Genomic DNA, 18743 nt, shown 5'->3' with positions numbered 1-18743 from the left:
GGGTCAAAAAAAAAAGACCAGGGGTGTCTGAGTGTTGCAAAGCTCCCAGGTATAGAGCAGGGAAAGCCGGCTGCAGAGACAGAGCCAAGGAGGGAGAACTAAGCTCAGGGTTACCTTAAACCATGATCCGAGGCATAGTTGGGCCACAACTCTCCAAGCAGGAACCCCACAAGGGGCAGATCAGGGGAGAAAACCCTTCTTCCTCCAAGAGGAGCTGCATAGGAGCACAGTGCTGGAATCAGCTGGGTTTGGAGACTCCAAATGGGGCCATTCCACAGAGATAGAAAAACTCAGTCACAGGATGGGTGAGCTTGGAGTACAGCCAGAGACCAGGGAGACAGAGGGATTAACTGCTTTTCTCTGGGGGTGCACTGAGCAGTAGAGCCCCCAAGCACTCAGCTCCTCCAGGGCCAGAGATTGAGAGACCACCATCTTCATTCTGGTTCTCCAAAGCTATACAGAAAGTGTTCAGGAAACAAAAGCTCCCGAAAGCAAACACGAGCAGATTACTTAGCCTGGCCCCTGGCAAGGGTGGTGCAGTTCCACCTCAGGCAAGGACATCTGAGAATCATGGCAACAGGCCCCTCCCCCAGTAGATGTATAAGAACATCTAGCCAAGAATAAGTCCTCTACTCAATAAGAACTGCAGAACTCCAGAGCTAGGGGAAAGCAACACATAGAATTCATGACTTTTTTACCATGATTCTTTAGTCTTTGAAAGTTAACTTTTTAAATTTTGTTTTTTCCTTTTTCTATTTGTAAAAATTTCCTCCATCTTATTTTAACGTTTTTTAACTATTTTATCTTATCAATACCTTTTAAAAAATCTTTTTAAATTTTCATTGTTATACTCATATTCTATCCCTTCATTGTATTTAACTTTATTTTTTGGATACAGACAGGTTTTTTTTCTTTAAAATTTTGGAACACAGATTCTTCTAATAGATCAAAATATACCCTAAATCTAGCACATGTCTTTGTTCTAGTCTCCAGCCTGATCACATTCTTTCCTCTTTTTTTCCTCCTTTTTCAAAGAATTTATCATTTCCTGTTTTAGAATCTTTTTAAATTTTCAGCTTTACAGTCATATTCCATCCCTTCATCATATTTACCGTTATTTTGTCTGTTCTATTCACCAGTCTAATATATATAAATTTTTTCTTTTTTCCTTTTTTCCTCCTTTGTTTTCCTCCCAGTTTTGGGTCTCTTCTGACTTGGTTAGTATATAATTTTCTGGGATCACTGCCACCCTTTGTTCGAGAGAACATCTTTTTTATCTGGAAAAAATGACAAGGTGGAAAAACTCACCACAAAAAAAAAAGAGAGAGAGAGAGAGAGAGAACAAGAGGCAGTACCGGTGCCTAGGGATCTACGATACAAACATTAATAATATCTCAGAACTACAGTTCAGAATGATGATTATCAAGGTGCTAGCTTGGCTTGAAAAAAGCATGGAAGACCTCAGAGAATCCCTTTCTGGAGAAAAAAAGCCCTTTCTGGAGGAATACAAGAATGAAAATCTAACTAAGTTGAAATCGAAGAAGAATTTAATGAGGTGTAATAAAAAAATGGAGGCTCTTACTTCTAGGATAAATGAGGCAGAAGAGAGAATTAAGTGATTTAGAAGACCAAATGATAGAGAATAAAGAAGCTGAGAAAAAGACAAACAACTACTGAACCACAAGGGCAGAATTTGAGAGATAAATGATACCATAAAATGAAATAATATTGGGATTATTGGGATCCCAGAAGAAGAAAGAAAGAGAGAGGCAGAAGGTATTTTGGAACAAATTATAGCAGAGAATTAATTTCCCTAATTGGGCAAAGGTACAAGCACCAAAATCCAGGAGGCACAGAGAAGCCACCTCAAAATCAATAAAAATAGGGGGGAAGGGAGTTGGGAGAGAGGGGTGGGGTTATGGACATTGGGGAGGGTATGTGCTATGGTGAGTGCTGTGAAGTGTGTAAACCTGGTGATTCACAGACCCGTACCCCTAGGGATAAAAAATATGTTTATAAAAAAAATAAAAATATATTAAAAAAATTAAAAAATCAATAAAAATAGGCCCACACCCTATCATCTAATAGTAAAACTCCCAATTCCCAGTGACAAAGGGAAAATCCTGAAAGCAGCCCAGGACAAGAGGTCGGTAAACTCCAACAGTAAAAATATTAGATTGGAAGCAGACCAAGCTACAGAGATCATGCCAAAAGGACTGGCATGATATAATCAGAGCAATATAATGAGGAAAATATGCAATCAAGAATACTATATCCAGTTAGGCTGTCACTGAAAATAGAAGGAGAGATAAAAAGCTTCCAGGACAAAGACTAAAAGAATTTGCAATCACCAAACCAGCCCTACAGGAAATATTGAAAGGGGTCCTCTAATCAAAGACAGATCCTAAAAGTAACAGACCAGAAAGGAACAAAGACAACATACAGTAACCGTAACCTTACAGGCAATAGTAGGGCACTAAATGTATAGCTTGCAATAGTTACTCTGAATGTAAGTAGGCTAAATGCCCCAGTCAAAAGACACAGGGTATCAGAATGGATTAAAAAAAAAAGAAAAGAACAAGAATGAAAAGACCCATCGTTATGCTGTCTCCAAGAAACTCATTTGAGACCTAAAGACACCTCCAGATTTAAAGTCAGGAGGGGGTGTAAAACAAGTTACCATGCTAATGGACATCAAAAGAAAGCTGGCATAGCAATCCCTACATCAGATAAATTAGATTTTAAGCCAAAGACTATAGTAAGAGATGAGGAAGGACACTATATCTTACTTACAAGGTCTGTCCAAAAAGATCTAACAATTTTAAATATCTATGCCCCTAACATGGGAGCAGCCAATTATATACACCAATTAATAACAAAATCAAAGAAACATATCGATAATAATAAAATAATAGTAGGCAACTTTAACAACCCTTCACTGAAATGGACAGATCATCTAAGGAAAAGATCAACAAGGAAATGAAGCCTTTAAATGACACACTGGACATATGGAAATCACAGTTATATTTAGAACATTCCATCCCAGAATAACAGATTACACATACTTCTCTAGTGCACATGGAACATTCTACAGAATAGATCACATCCTGGGCCACAAATCAGGTCTCAACTGGCATCAAAAGATTGGGATCATTCCCCACATATTTTCAGGCCACAATTCTTTGAAACTAGAACTCAACTACAAGAGGAAAGTTGGAAAAAAAAAAACTCAAATACATAGAGGCTAAAGAGAATAATGCTAAAGAATGAATGGGTCAACCAGGAAATTAAAGAATTTAAAAAAAATCATGGAAACAAATGAAAATGAAAACACAACTGTTCTAAATCCTTGGGAAACAACAAAGGGAGTCCTGATAGGAAAGTATATAGCAATACAACTCTTCTCAAGAAACAAGAAAGGTCTCAAGGACACAACCTAACCCTACACCTAAAGGAGCTGGAGAAAGAACAGTAAAGAAAGCCTAAACCCAGCAGGCGAAGAGAAATCATAAAGATCAGAGCAGAAATCAATGAAATGGAAACTAAAACAAACAAACAAACAAACAAACAAAAAAAAACAGTAGAACAAGTCAACAAAACTAGGAGCTGGTTCTTTGAAAGAACTAATAAGATTGATAAACTCCTGGCCAGACTTATCAAAAAGAAAAGAGAAAGGACCCAAATAAATAAAAACACGAATGAAAGAGGAGAGATCACAACCAACACCAAAGAAATACAAACAATTATAAGAACATATTATGAGCAACTATTCACCAGCAAATTTGACAATCTGGAAGAAATGGATGAATTCCTAGAGACATATAAACTACCACAACTAAACCAGGAAGAAACAGAAAACCTGAACATACCCATAACCAGTAAGGAGACTGAAGCAGTCATTTAAAAAAAAAAATCTCCCAGCTAACAAGAGCCCAGGGCCAGATGGCTTCTAAGGATGTCTACCAAGCATTTAAAGAAGAATTTAGTTTCCTGAAACTATTCCAAAAAACAGAAATGGAAGGAAAACTTCCAAACTCATTTTATGAAACCAGCATTACCTTGATCCCAAAACCAGACAGAGACCCCATCAAAAAGAATTATAGACCAATATCCTTGATGAACATGGATGCAAAATATCTCACCAAAATACTAGCCAATCGGAACCAACAGTACATTAAAAGGATTATTCACCACAACCACGTGGGATTTATTCTTCAGCTGCAGGGTTGGTTCAACATCTGCAAATCAATCAATGTGATACATTAATAAAAGAAAGAACATGAACCATATGATACTTTTAATAGATGCTGAAAAAGCGTCTGACAAAGTACAGCATCCTTTCTTGATCATAACTGTCCACAGTGTAGGGATAGAGGGTACATACCTCAATATCATCAAAGCCATCTATGGAAAACTCACAGCAAATATCCATTCTCAATATCCGTTCTCAGAGAAAAACAGAACTTTTTCTCTAAGGTCAAGAACACAGAAGGGATGTCCACTATCACCACTGCTATTAAACATAATACCAGAAGTACTAACCTCAATAATCAGACAGGAAAAAGAAATTAAAGGCATCCTAATAGGTAAAGAAGAAGTGAAACTCTTGAGTCTTTGCAGATAGGATACTTTATGTGGAAAACCCAAAAGACTCCACTCCAAAACTGCTAGAACTCATACAGGAATTCAGTAAAGTGTCGGGATATAAAATCAGTGCACAGAAATCAGTTGCATTTCTATACACCAACAACAAGACAGAAGAAAGAGAAATTAAAGAGTCAATCCCATTTACAATTGCACCCAAAACCATAAGACACCTAGGAATAAACCTAACCAAAGAGGCAAGGAATCTGTGCTCAGAAAACTATAATGTATTCATGAAAGAAATTGAGGAAGACAAAAAGAAATGGAAAAGTGTTCCATGCGCATGGGTTGGAAAAACAAATATTGTGAATATGTTCATGCTACCTACCTATAGAAATCTACACATTTAATGCATTTTCTATCAAAATACCATCAATTTTTTTTCAAAGAAATGGAATAAATAATCTTAAAATTTATATGGAACCAGAAAAGACCCCAAATAGCTAGAGGAATGTTGAAAAGAAAACTAAAGTTGGCAGAATCACAATTCTGGACTTCAAGCTCTATTACAAACCTATAATCATCAAGACAGTATGGGACTGGCAGAAAAACAGACACATAGGTCAATGGAACAGAATAGAGAGCCCAGAAATGGATCCTCAACTCTATGGTCAACTAATCTTTGACAAGGCAGGAAACAACGTTTAATGGAAAAAAGACAGTCTCTTCAACAAATGGTGTTGGGGAAATTGGACTGCCACATGCAGAGGGATGAAGCTGGATCATTTACTTACACCACACACAAAAACAGACTCAAAATGGATGGAATACCTCATTGTGAGACAGAAATCCATCAAAATCTTTGAGAAGAACACAGGTAGCAAAACCTCTTCAACCTCAGCCGCAGCAACTTCTTCCTAGAAACATCAGCAAAGGCAAGGCAAGTGAGGGAAAAAATGAACTATTGGGATTTCATCAAGATCAAAAGCTTTTGCACAGCAAAGGAAACAGTCAACAAAACCAGAAGACAACTGACAGAATGGGAGAAGATATCTGAAAATGACATATCTGATAAAGGACTAGTACCTAAAATCTATAAAGAACTTACCAAACTCAACACCCAAAGAACAAATAATCCAATCAAGAAATGGGCAGAAGACATGAACAGACATTTCTGCAAAGAAGACATCCAGATGGCCATCAGACACATGAAAAAGAACTCAACATCGCTCGGCATCAGGGACATACAAATCAAAACCACAGTAAGATACCATACCATACCAATGAGAATGGCTAAAATTAACAAGTCAGGAAACAATAGATGTTGAAGAGGATGGGGAGAAAGGGGAACCCTCCTACACTGTTGGTGGGAATGCAAGTTGGTGCAGCCACTCTGGAAAACAGTATAGAGGTTCCTCAAAAGGTTTAAAATAGAGCTACCCTATGACTTAGCACTCTCACTCCTGGCTATTTACCCTAACGATACAAATGTAGTAATCTGAAGGGGTACATGCACCCAAATGTCTACAGCAGTAATGTCCACAATAGCCAAACTATGGAAAGATCTGCAAGATCCCTGAAGATCTCTTCTGAACCTTCTCCAGTTTGTGAGGGTCTCCCTCAATACGGAACATCTCCAGAAGTGAACACGACCACCCAGATGCAAGCTGGTGAATAAATCATGTCGTGATATCAGTATTTCTCCAGAGACCTACAACATATATCTTGATTCTATAAGATTGGATTAACACATTTATGGCAATCCCATCTTACAGCTAATTCCAAGTGCTCCATTAGTCAACAAACGCCTCTGGATCATTTTCCTCTATTGTATGCTGAGTTTGACTTTTGATTTAATCTAGATTGGTATCATAGCAAACTCTCAAACCCCTTACTAATATTACAAATACATTATGTTTGGGGGCACCTGAGTGGCTCAGTTGGTTAACTGTCTCTTTTCAGCTCAGGTCATGATCCCAAGGTCCTGGAATGGAGCCCTCGGTCAGGCTCAGCCTGCCTCTCCCTGTCCCTGTCCCTCCACTTGTGCTCTCTTTCTCTTTCAAATAAATACAATTTTTAAAAAATCTTTAAAAACTACATTATGTTTAAGTCATTACCATAAGTTCCCATTAGCTCCTAGCTCCTGATCAAAAACCAGAATAATATTAATTGACCTCTGTGAGGTAAAACACTTCTTTTCAAAAACAGCCCAAAGCATCTGTTTAATAATCTATTAATGAAACTTTGTGGGGTAATGACATCGAGCCCAACAATCTTGTTATCTTTTAAAGTATATCTCACAATATAAACATAACATCACTCCTATTATATTTTACTAAATCCTACCAAGACGTTTCTATCCCTGTAATGATATGTCTTTAATATTTAACAGCCAGCTTTAAGAATCAGTACATTAGGTACCTTTACCATCTTCTACCAGAGTAGAATAGTAATAGTATTAGATAATAGTAAACTACTACTGTCACATGAAATGTCCATTAAATAAATCCCAGAGGACTGCTTACACACTTAAAGGAATCTGTGTTGAACATACACATTTGTCTAAAAAAACTCCTTCTAAATGAATGGCCTATAGCATTTCTCTTTATACCATGTGTATAAGCTGTAAATGGTCAAGAAGAACCATTGTGCCCTTGATTTACCATGATTGAATCTGTGCATTATTACTAGGACAATGGCAACTAGAAATCAGTAAGAATCTCTTAACTACAGAGACGTACAATGTTAGAAATATTAAAAATTTGACCAAGTGTATATACCATCGTCTGTATAGTCATGATATGCCTCTCACTTCAAATCCATCCCCTGTACAAGTAGACACTTAATAAGCGTCTCTTTTAAAATAATGTTGTGTTATTTTCCCCTTGCTTACATGATAAATCTACCTTTCTCTGTAGCTAAAACAAAGGAAAACAAAACAAAACCCTCATGACTTTATCTTTAAAGTAAATGAAATGTATGATATTTCGAAATTACATGCAATTTTTTTTCATTTACCTAGAAATCCCAGGAGAGCTTCTGGGGTTAGAAATAAAGAAGTCAAGCTATAAAATTCACGGAAGAAATTGAAATATAGTATGGCTATGAACATCAGATTACTAGGTAAGAGTCAGGAGCACTAAAGTCTATCAAAATGACAACGTCAGGCAAGTGAACTAGAATATAAAAAATGTCAAAGCAGTAAAACAAGCCAGGCAGATCATCAGAAGACAGCAAAGCCTCTAGGGCAATGGGTCTCAAAGGTTAGAGTTTGGGAGACACACCTGATATGCTTCTTGAAATTCCCAGGTTCCCTGGTCCTACCTTCGGAGATTGAAACTGAGTAAAGCTGGGGTAGGTCCCACGTCATTCCAGTAAATGCTGATGCATGTGGAACACTCTAAGTAAAATTGCCTTGGAGGCTTTGAGTACCTGATTCCAGGTGCTCAAGTGATCCTATGGCAACCCTGCTGACAGGGAGATAGAGGTGAGTACAGGTCTCTGCCTGAGGTAGTCCTGACTGCTTCCTAGTCCCAGGGTAGATAGGCATTGATCGTGTTACCATGGTCGCAAATATACCACATGGTCACCTCTGGTATATTTCATCACTGGTGAATATTCAATTATACCTAAGTAATGTTACATAACCTAGTTAGTGTTTTATCTTCATTTTGAAAATTGATGCTAATTTTTAAATCTAGAAATCTGTTCTTTGGCAATTCCATATTTAGTCATTGAACAATCATGTATGATAAACACTTTTCTCTAGATGAATACTAAAGTCAGGGTTTTAACATTTCTATAACATGCCAAACAATGTGTTAAACATTTTTTCCTGGTATAAATCTCTAGCAAGTAGGCTTCTCTGTAAAGTTTTAGGAAGCAAGAGGGAGAGAGGGAGACAGGAGGGAGGAAGAATAGGAGGAAGGGAGGAAGGAAGGAAGGAAGGAAGGAAGGAAGGAAGGAGGAAAGAAATATGGTGGGAGGACAGGAGGAAGGAAAATAAAAGAAAGGGAAAGATGTTTGGTTAGATCAGTTTTGTACAGTCTTTCATGGGTCACCAAATAGATGTTGAAGGCGGCAGATTATTTCACTATGGGAAAAACCCTATAGAAATACTTTTACAAAGATGGAATTTCATGTGTCTGTGAAAAAAATATTGCCCATTAAAATAAGCTATTTTAACAGTACAGTGATATATCATAGAGTCATAAACGAACATTTGAAGGCAAGGTATAAAGAATTATTTTAAAAAGTAAGAGGGGGGCGCCTGGGTGGCTCAGTGGGTTAAAGCCTCTGCCTTCGGCTCAGGTCATGATCCCAGGGTCCTGGGATCGAGCGCCGCATCAGGCTCTTTGCTCAGCAGGGAGCCTGCTTCCTCCTCTCTCTCTGCCTGCCTAGTTGTGATTTCTCTCTGTCAAATAAATAAAGTATTAAAAAAAATAAGAGGGCTTGTATAAATCATTAATTTTGGACTATCCGAAAGCTATTGCCCATAATGTAATATGTATATGTACATATTCAATACAGATTTTTTTTAAAGATTTTACTTATTTATTTGACACAGACAGAGAGAGATCACAAGCTGGCAGAGAGGCAAGCAGAGAGAGAGGGGGGAAGCAGGCTCCCTGCTGAGCAGAGCCCGGTGTGGGGCTCGATCCCACAACCCTGAGACCATGACATGAGCCGAAGGCAGAGGCTTTAACCCACTGAGCCACCTAGGCGCCCCAGTACAGATATTTTTAAATAATGTGTTTACCCATATGATTCAGACTTTTGCTGTCTCAGCAATCCCTTAAAAAATAACCAAAATAATGTACTTTTTTCATCTAGATGATTTATCCTTTTTAACATGCATTTCCCTTTAAGAAGCAACATTTATCATGTAAAATCACACCTGTGATGAAGTATATATATATATATATATATATATATATATATATATATATATAACTAAATACAACAAAGCCCCAGCAAGGACGTTCCATGGATGGTTCTAATCCTGACCACTTTTATTAAATCAGGAAAGGGGGGCTGAGTGGCCGTTCAAGGGGAGAAGTAACCACCCATTAATAACTGCACCATGGGTGGGAATCTACTCATCCAGTGCCTCTCCTTCCAAAAGCTTCTCTTTCTAGTCCAGTCTGTGGAAACCTATCTCATCCCTCCTCCTTCACCTTGGTCCCAGCAGGTGCAAAGGCTTGGGACTTGACCCCTGTTCCAGATTCTAGTGGAAGAAACAGATATGAAAGCATAGAATTAAATGCAGTGTGATCACTGCAGTAACAGAGTAGCAACAAAATGAGAGCTGGCCTGAATTAACACTCTTAGAGATAGCTGTGTGTGTATGATTATTTGTTTATCATTAACTATATAGTTCACTCCATATCATGGTTTCAGGTTTCAATCACTCTTTAGGGATTTTCTTTGTCAGACTTACAAAGTACACCATTTCAGTATCACCTTCTGATAGGGTGAAAAGATCAGTCTGAAATGGATGGAGCAAACCATGACTTCAGTCACTAAAGCCAGGACCCAGTGGCAGTCCATATTGGCAACCCTCCTCACCAATGGCTCCTCTTCCCACTGTGGGTGTCTCATGGTCAAGATCCAGCCAGAAAATGGTGAAAATTCAGAATCTAATTTGTTAAGAAGCTGAATAATTTTGATTCAATGAATTGGAGGTATAGTCAGGTGTGAATTATATAGTCAGCATACATGAAAGACTAGTAAATTCAAAGTGCCATTACAGAATTGAATGTAATTTAATTTAATGTGGAATATGATGAATTTCCATAGGTGGACACAAGTTAGGTGACAAAGTATGCTTTCAGAAAATGACAACACCCAGAAAAGACAGGAGCGTGTGGATTTATTTTATGGCCCCTTTTCTAATTTCCAGTGTGTCTTCAAACATTAAAATGATTTATGAAGCACTGCAACAATAGAACAAAGCCCCACCTCTGAAAAAGACCCAATGAAAATACTATTGCTAAACCACATCTGGATTATTTGAAAGGTAAATCTTTTTATGTTAAGTTCTCTTAATATGTTATGGAAGGGTTCATTACTGATTCTTTGCAGCTATGAGGAGGCAAAAAATCACTATAATAGGAATCTAGTCACTAATTATCTGACCCCACTGTCAGCGCTCCCTGCTTAACACCAGAGTCTACCCCATTCATCTTGTCAACTCAATGTTGAATGTCAATACTGGAAAAATGCAGACTGCAGAGAGAAGGCATAATCTTGGCAAAGGAGGAGGATGACAGGAGGCCCTGAAACTTCCCCCAATCATATACAAAGCACTGACAGATGAAGATCTAACAAGAGCTAGACCCACTCACTGTGGAAGAAAAGAAAATTGACAAGAATGACAACTAGGTGAGCGTCTCATAAGAGAATGATTTCAGTATCAAAGGAGTGTCTCGAGAAAATGAATGAAGCATTTGAATATTCTTTCAAAAAACCTTTTAAATCTACTAGAAAAGTTAAACATGAAATGAAGAATATCACATCATTTTATCATAGACTGTCATAAAATGTATGTCCCACAGCAATATTCAGCATTTGGTTCACTCTTTTTGAGATTCAATTTATTAACTGATGTTTTAACCTAGATTCTGTCATCTATTAGATAAAACTAATAACATAAATGTTCGTTTTATCGAAATGAAGTCCCAATCAACCTTCCCCCCTCCCACTCAGGAAATTCTGCTCCCTTTCTACATAGATTGACTTTCAATGGCCTTCTTCCCAAACCACCTGTCCTTAAGTAACAAGAGCCATCTATAAATCAATTCTGTCTCAAGGCAGTAGACAAATTTGTATCTACCAAATCACCTTGTAGAAAGAAAAAAAAATTCTCATCACAACCTCTGTTAGACTCATACTCATAAAGTAAGAGAACATGACTTGAAGTCAATATACTGTCAGACACAATCATATATAAAAAGCAGGAAATGGATGTTAAAACGGTTTTGTGCCATTATATTTCTCCACGCAGAAAGCCAAGAGGTGTCAAATTTCTATTCTGTTTCTATTTCATAAAATGCAGTAACTATTTTGATCTCATTTTTTCCAGCACCTTCATATGTTAATAATTCTCCCTCTTATCTTTGAATATGATTGTTTTCAGATTTGAGAGGTCTATTCCAAACAGGGCTATCACGGATATAAAGCTGAATTACCAAGTGATATAATGCTTTTTGATACTCCCTTGTTGACAGAGTTCATTAGGACTCCAAAGATTAGAGTTACCATTACAATACTATCAATCAGCCAAAAAGCAGACCAAGACGGCGACTGGTCCTGCTCTATGAAATGAATCAGTGACTCTGATTAAACAACTAATGAACTTCCTTTCCAAGCACACTGATCACTGCCCTACAATTACCTTTGGTAGAATATCCTGTGCAATGCTCTGAATGTTGGAGAAGACATAAAACTGAGATATCATAAATTATACTAATAAAAGGCAGAACTTCAAATCTGAGCAATTAAACTACAGATCTTCTGTAATGGCAGTCACTATGTAAATGATGACAAACACCTAATTTCTATAGTCAATTTACTTCTAAATGGCAAGCAATCAACGTAATCTAAAGAATTAGCTTAATTTTTTTTCTGAGTAGATACAATATTACACGGTGACAAGGAATATAGGTTTAAACTCTGCCATCCATTAGCTATAAGCACTTAGGGGTAAATCATATGGGCCCTCACTTTTTAAATCTGTGTAATGGGGATTATAAAACCTCAGCCAACGGTTAAGGGCTCACCAAGATTGCATACAATGGAAGATCAGCCTTTCCTCAAAAGGGAAGTGGCTGACTGGCCAACAAGGACCTCTGTCCTCCCCTAGGCAAGACTACAGGAATCTTAGATTTTGATCTTGAATCTTGAGTGATGTAATAAAATGGTAGAAAACATTATTAGAGTCTATCCATTTTACTCAGGGCACTGATGAACCTACCTACCAGTTTTGGCTGCCTAGACACCCTTGAGAGTGTAGCTTTTCTACTGATTCTGTGAGCTACTCCATATCTTTTAAAATTAATTTTTCTTTTAGTTTCTGTGACTTGGAGGTATCTAACCTTAAGTGAAGTGATATAATACCTTCAGTAGTCAGGAGCTTGTATTAGACAAATAGGAATTTCTCAACGGTAAAAATCCTACCATTGAACCAGAGCTTTAAAATACTTCTCATTTGCATAGGATTTTACAGTATTCAAAGCACTTCCACTTATTTCGTTTGACTCCTGTAATAATCCACATACTATGTGGGAGAGGTCTGATATATCATCCCCAAAGTAAGGGTTAGAGTCCGGACTAGAGAAAATCATGTTTCACCTCTGTGTTATCTAATTTGGGACCATAGATTTCAATCACTTGTTTACCTAAATTCAACATAAAGGAATGTAATGATAATTTATAGCACAAAATATTAGACAGGCAAGATACCAGACAGATTTTACTATAAAAAGCCTTCATTTGATTAATGAGAAAATAAGACTGGATAATTAAGTGACTTACATGAAATAAATAATCCACCTAAGGTGAAAACAATGCTAATTCATGCTGTATCAGATTCAGATCCCATTCAAGAAATTTTATAGTTACTGGAGCGAGGGTGTCATCCCTCAGGTGGTCCTCAAGGGTCTGCAGGAGCTTGGGGAAGGAACTAGACAGGGAGTTGTTTCCCAGCCTTCTTAGCTCAAGACTTCTCACCTCAAAGGCTTTTTAAGGAACTCTCCATTCTTGGCCAGCCTGCCACCTGACATCTGCCCTTGGCCGTGTCCTAATCCCAGGAGAGCTACTCTAAACATACACAAAGCTCTCTGCAAGCTGAGCAGTAATCTTTGTTTGCAATTCAGAGAAAGCTCTGTAACTATCCTCCTTCCCTCCCAGGGCCTGTATTCATCCTGTAAGACTACCCCTCTCTCCTGGACAAATCGGGAGTCCTATCAGCAGTTTCTCCAAAGCTTCCAGGAACAGACCAGGTGTGAGTATTGTAAGAGCTTTCCCCCTCTCTCCAAGCTGGTGGACTGAGATGAGGAATCATGTTCTTATCAAAAGTTGCCAACCAGTTAGCTGGGCATTCCTCCAAGCTCCGTTCCCTCAATGTCCCAAAACCCCCCAAAGTAGCCTGGCTGTGTCTTATGCAATTATATTCAAATCCTACTCCAATAGAATCTGCGTCACTGCCCTTTTTTGGGACCTGAACACATATGATCTCCTCTGTGCCTGCTGGGACTGTAGTAATATCTGATTTCCTGCAGCCAGTTTCCTCTGTCCCGATGCTGCATTTTCCTCTTGCACTTCAACTGTTTGTTGTAAACAGAGAGCGCTGGTGAGATTGAGGCACCCCCTGTTAGGGACTGTAAGTAACGGAACATGATCCACACACATTCTTCCTCTGAGTAACTGCCATGCCCAGAGCAAGAAATATCAACTTTTTTATAAAGAATCTCTTAATTCTGCAGTAGATACAATTTTTTTTTTAGAATATACATGAGGAGGAACAAAATTATGACAGATTCCATTCCCCTAGAGTACCGAGAAGAACCTGTGAGGTTTTGTTTTGGGAAAAGGCCTGGCAAATATCAATGAGAAACCCTGCAGTTTAAAGCATGTTCAGTTTTTCTTCCAATGCTCGCCTGACAACAGAACGACAAAAGCAAACTTCAGTCCATTTTCCTCAACCCAGCAGGACAAGCGCTCCCCAAGAAAGGAATTATCATCATGAATCAACTGCAAAACACACAACCATTTTAACTGACTGAAATAATTAGCATTCATGCTGAAATGGGAGGTCCCCCTGGACACTTGAAATGAAAGAATATAGATGAAGAGAAAACTTCCATCCCAGCTGGATTTGAAAATTTCATGGTGAAGGGTGGATAAACTGGTGAATTCCCGGAGGTCAACGTTTGAGGTTTCTTTGCAAATCTGAATGGATATAATTTTTTAATGGATTTAATTTTAGATCTAAATGGAAACCAACATATTGAAGATATGAAACAAATCAGTCAATTATAAGGTCCTAAAGATACAAAGCAATTCTATCGAATTTGTGTGAAAACATTATTTGGTTGGAAACATTTTAAATCTTCTCTATCCCTTTAAAAAATGTCTTAATTGCTTTACTTTATAAAACTAAATGATCCCGGTTGAAAGCTCATCTCATCTCAATTAAGTCAATTTAAAGACAAAATTTCAGTTTATGCTTTATATAGCACTAAAATAACACAGGGCTCCAACCCCATGAAATAACAAGGATTCAAAGTTACCATGGATGAAAACATATAACAGAGTCTGAATATCATTCTTTGTTTGCTTCTTTTATCATTTAAAAAAATCTTTCTTTAATGAGTCATAAATCCGTAAGACTTTTCATCTTGAATGGACCTTGAAAATCACATCATAAGACAGTTTCTTCACTTAGAAATGATGAAATAATTGCAAAGAAATGCAGTTTAAGAGATTAAGTGACCTTAACATGAAATTCATCATCAAACACCTAATTTAGAATCTGAAAATAACAGTATCATAGAACACATACCGGGCGTTACTCCCCTTCCTTACTCTCTCAAGGTTTCAGGCTATGTACTTATTGATCAAAGGAAGGCAGGGAAAAGGATAATCAAGACGCACAAATACTGAAACACCAAAGCTTATAACCCACACAACATTAGAAGGCTCTATGACAAAGCTTTCAGGTTGACGTTAAGTCAATTAACTTGCCACTCTAAAGAGATTTAAAAATAATAATGACAGCACTTTGCAGAAATGGTTATAGCCCTCTGGCATTATCTGGGAAAATGACCATTTATGGCTCCATCCACTGTCAACAATTCTACATGCAGCATAAGACATAACACAACTATTTTAAGCTCCACTGTTGAGTAGAGTAAATGTACCTCCCAGCCTTCAATGTGAGACTGCCATTGCTCTAAAACTTCTAACTTCTCCATCTGCCTCTTGGCCTCGTTTATGTTGGGGTAGACAGCTTTCATGGCTTGGAGGGCTTCCATTACTGCTGCGTAGACACTGTGTTTCCTTGGAGTCCGCTTCAGCAACTCCTGTTTATACACAAAAAAAAAACAAATCGCCCTTTGATCTTCAGCTTTCTGGTATAGCAGGTTCAGAATGACCAGGAAATGAGAACTGCAGAGATCGTGAGAGCCACCTTCAGAAGGGACATCACAAACTCCACTGAAATTCAGATCAATGAATGTACGTTACCCTGACACACATTTTGCAGCTCCTTTAATTTTTTGGCTTTAAAATTATTTTGTTTTAAAAACTAAATTAGATTTCTCCTTTTGAATTGTCAAATATCTCACCTGCAGCATGTAATTTGTTTATAAGATTGACCTCTGCTCCAACAGAAATAGAACTCTGTATGTCTTCCTAGAGTCTTAGCGGAACAGTAAGTCTTTAAATAAATATGTCCCATAATTTCAAAAATAATTTCAATGCCTTATTTCCTAAAACACTTTTGAGAAACTACAAAAACATGCCATGAGTAAAGCAAAATTTTTAAATGATGTCTTATACTCTAGCAAAATAAGTAACTTACAAGTTCCATGATACTCCATCACTAACGGAGCAATTTATGCTATTTACACCAATAACTCGGTTTCACTTTCTACAGTGAATGAATTGCCATAGGCCCCTCCAAAGCTTTTTTTGTTGTTGTTTTGATTTGGGTTTGTTTTTTTTTTTTTTGGCATTTTATGGTTTTGTCCATTCAGGATATCAGAGCAAGCGTGATCTTTAATCTTTTAAATATATTAAAAGGTTTTGTTTGTTGTTTAGAAGCACGAAATTAAACATCTTCACCCACTGTCTAGACAGTTGTGACCACATTGCTTTTTCATTAGTCATTTGTCTCTTTACTACAGTTGCCATCATCACATTAACTAACACAATTACAGAAATCCTGGGGCAAGTCTTTAAAATAAGTTTCTTCATTCTTAACATCCAATGGGAAACTATGCAGTTGTTATACTCTCTTGAGGTCTGTTGCTGTTGAAACTTCTGCCATAAACTTTGACCCTGCATTCAGTATGTTCACATTCCGTTCTGCAGGGCTAGCACCAGAAGAGTGCACATTACATCACTCCCAAGACAAGATTTAAAAACTTATGTTGGATCACAAATCCATAAAAGAGATATGCTGGCTTCTCTAAAAATTCTAAAGTGCAGAAGTATTTGTAAATTATGTGAAGTGGTCAAGTCAGTCTGCAGACTGTGATTTGAGGTCCTATGGAATTGTGCCAGTGCGTATCTGTGAAGTTGAGACATGAATGTAGACAATGTGAAACAGCAAGAAAAATGAGTAGTACTAATCGTTTGTCAGTTACTTTCTATCAACATTGTACTGGTTGGCCATGCCAATAATTTCAAGTTCCACAAAGATGACCGATAGATTGTATAACACACAGCCTAACCCCTAATGCTTTTCTCCGAATAAATAAAACCAACCAAAATCAAAGAGACTATAGGCACAATGGTACAACAACAACAAAATTATCAACACCAACATATCTACTACACAAATAAATAGTTTCTTCATGTTTCTTTGTGAAGATAATCATCCAAAGAAGGGGAAAGATGTCATCTTTCCACTTCTCGAAGGAGCTCTGAGTTGATCTTTTTCTTCCTAAGCAAGGATGTGTCCATTGTTCTATCTTTGGAGAGGTCAGATCAGCCAACCCTATCTGGTGGTCATCCCCATCCAGAAGTGATTTAGAACAACTACTTAGCATGATATCCTTCTCTTAATAGCACTATCCCTTCTGACTCTTACAACAAACAAATGCCTGGGATTCCAAAATCAGGGCCAGGAATAGCTGACGTGATCTGAGTCACCAAGTCAAGAGTCTGAAAGGACTCTCAGAAAGACAGGAGTCACGTTTGCCCCAATCTTACTGAACTGAAGACCATATTAAAGGTCTGCAAAACTGAAGATCCCCATGTTAGCTTCCCTCTGTGGCTTAAGCAAGCAATTTTGACTTGTTTTTTTAATAAGGAGAAATTGTTTTCAAAGAAATTTTACACAAAAACCCAATTATGCAACTCATGGAAGTTGTAGTTAAAAAAATTTTTTTAAGTTCAAATTCCTTACATTTGTTTCTCAAAAAGTAAATCAATAAGAACACCAGTTAATATGTGCATAACATATTGAAATATTTTAAAAATTTAGAGAGCAAGCAGTAGTTCATCTATTAAGATAAATCAGAATCAAATATATATGAATAATAGCAGCTAACATATACGGAGTACATAATAACTAACATATACGGAGTACATACTGTGCTAAATGATTTGCATAAAAGTTGAATTACTATTTTTATGTAATACATTTTCCATATGTGTGTATGTATATATGTATATACACACATACACAGACATACACATCCATTATACACATCCTTGCAGACATACGCTACAATTTCATCATCATTTTTTCTGCTTCATTAATAAAAACCCAAGGCTTTAAGAAGTTAGATTATGTGGGGGCACCTGGGTGGCTCAGTGGGTTAAAGCCTCTGTCTTCGGCTCAGATCATGATCCCAGAGGCCTGGGATCCAGCCCCGCATCCGGCTCTCTGCTCAGCGGGGAGCCTGCTTCCCTCTCTCTCTCTCTCTGCCAGCCTCTCTGCCTACTTGTGATCTCTGTCTGTCAAATAAATAAAAATAAAATCTTAAAAAAAAAAAAGAAGTTAGGTTATGTGTTCAGTCATAGTAAGCAGAATACTTAGGATCTGAACTCAGAGTTCCTGTGCTCAACCGCCAACCCAAACTGCTGTTCTAGTTCCAAGAAGCACCATTTCCAGAATTGCTATTCTAATCTATTCACATATTCTTACAGTACAAGCATAATTAGCACATTAAAATGTGTATTTCACAGTAACACTTTTAGTCATTGTAATGAGACAATGGCCTATGACTATTAATGCATCCACAGGCAGTATTTGCTTAGCACGGTCGTTCTACATCCTACCATTTATTGTCCCATGTGACCCACAACATTCCCTGAATACTGATTCAAAAACCAAACTGTGAAATTAGGTAACTTTCACTTTAAGTTCATTAGCATCAAGAGGAGACCAGTGTAAGGGGAAGTCAAAAAATACAACAATAGTAGAT

General features: G+C 37.6%; 1 pseudogene; it reads right to left on the bottom strand.

The window, feature by feature from the left end:
- Positions 1-629: 629 nt before the first annotated feature.
- Positions 630-18743, bottom strand: part of LOC123946304 — a 98368-nt pseudogene continuing 80254 nt past the window's right edge.

Source organism: Meles meles, chromosome 1 (genome assembly GCF_922984935.1).
Source record: "Meles meles chromosome 1, mMelMel3.1 paternal haplotype, whole genome shotgun sequence".
Classification (NCBI taxonomy): domain Eukaryota; kingdom Metazoa; phylum Chordata; class Mammalia; order Carnivora; family Mustelidae; genus Meles; species Meles meles.
The sequence above is the reverse complement of the archived record's forward strand: the minus strand, read 5'-3'. Positions and strand labels throughout refer to the sequence as shown.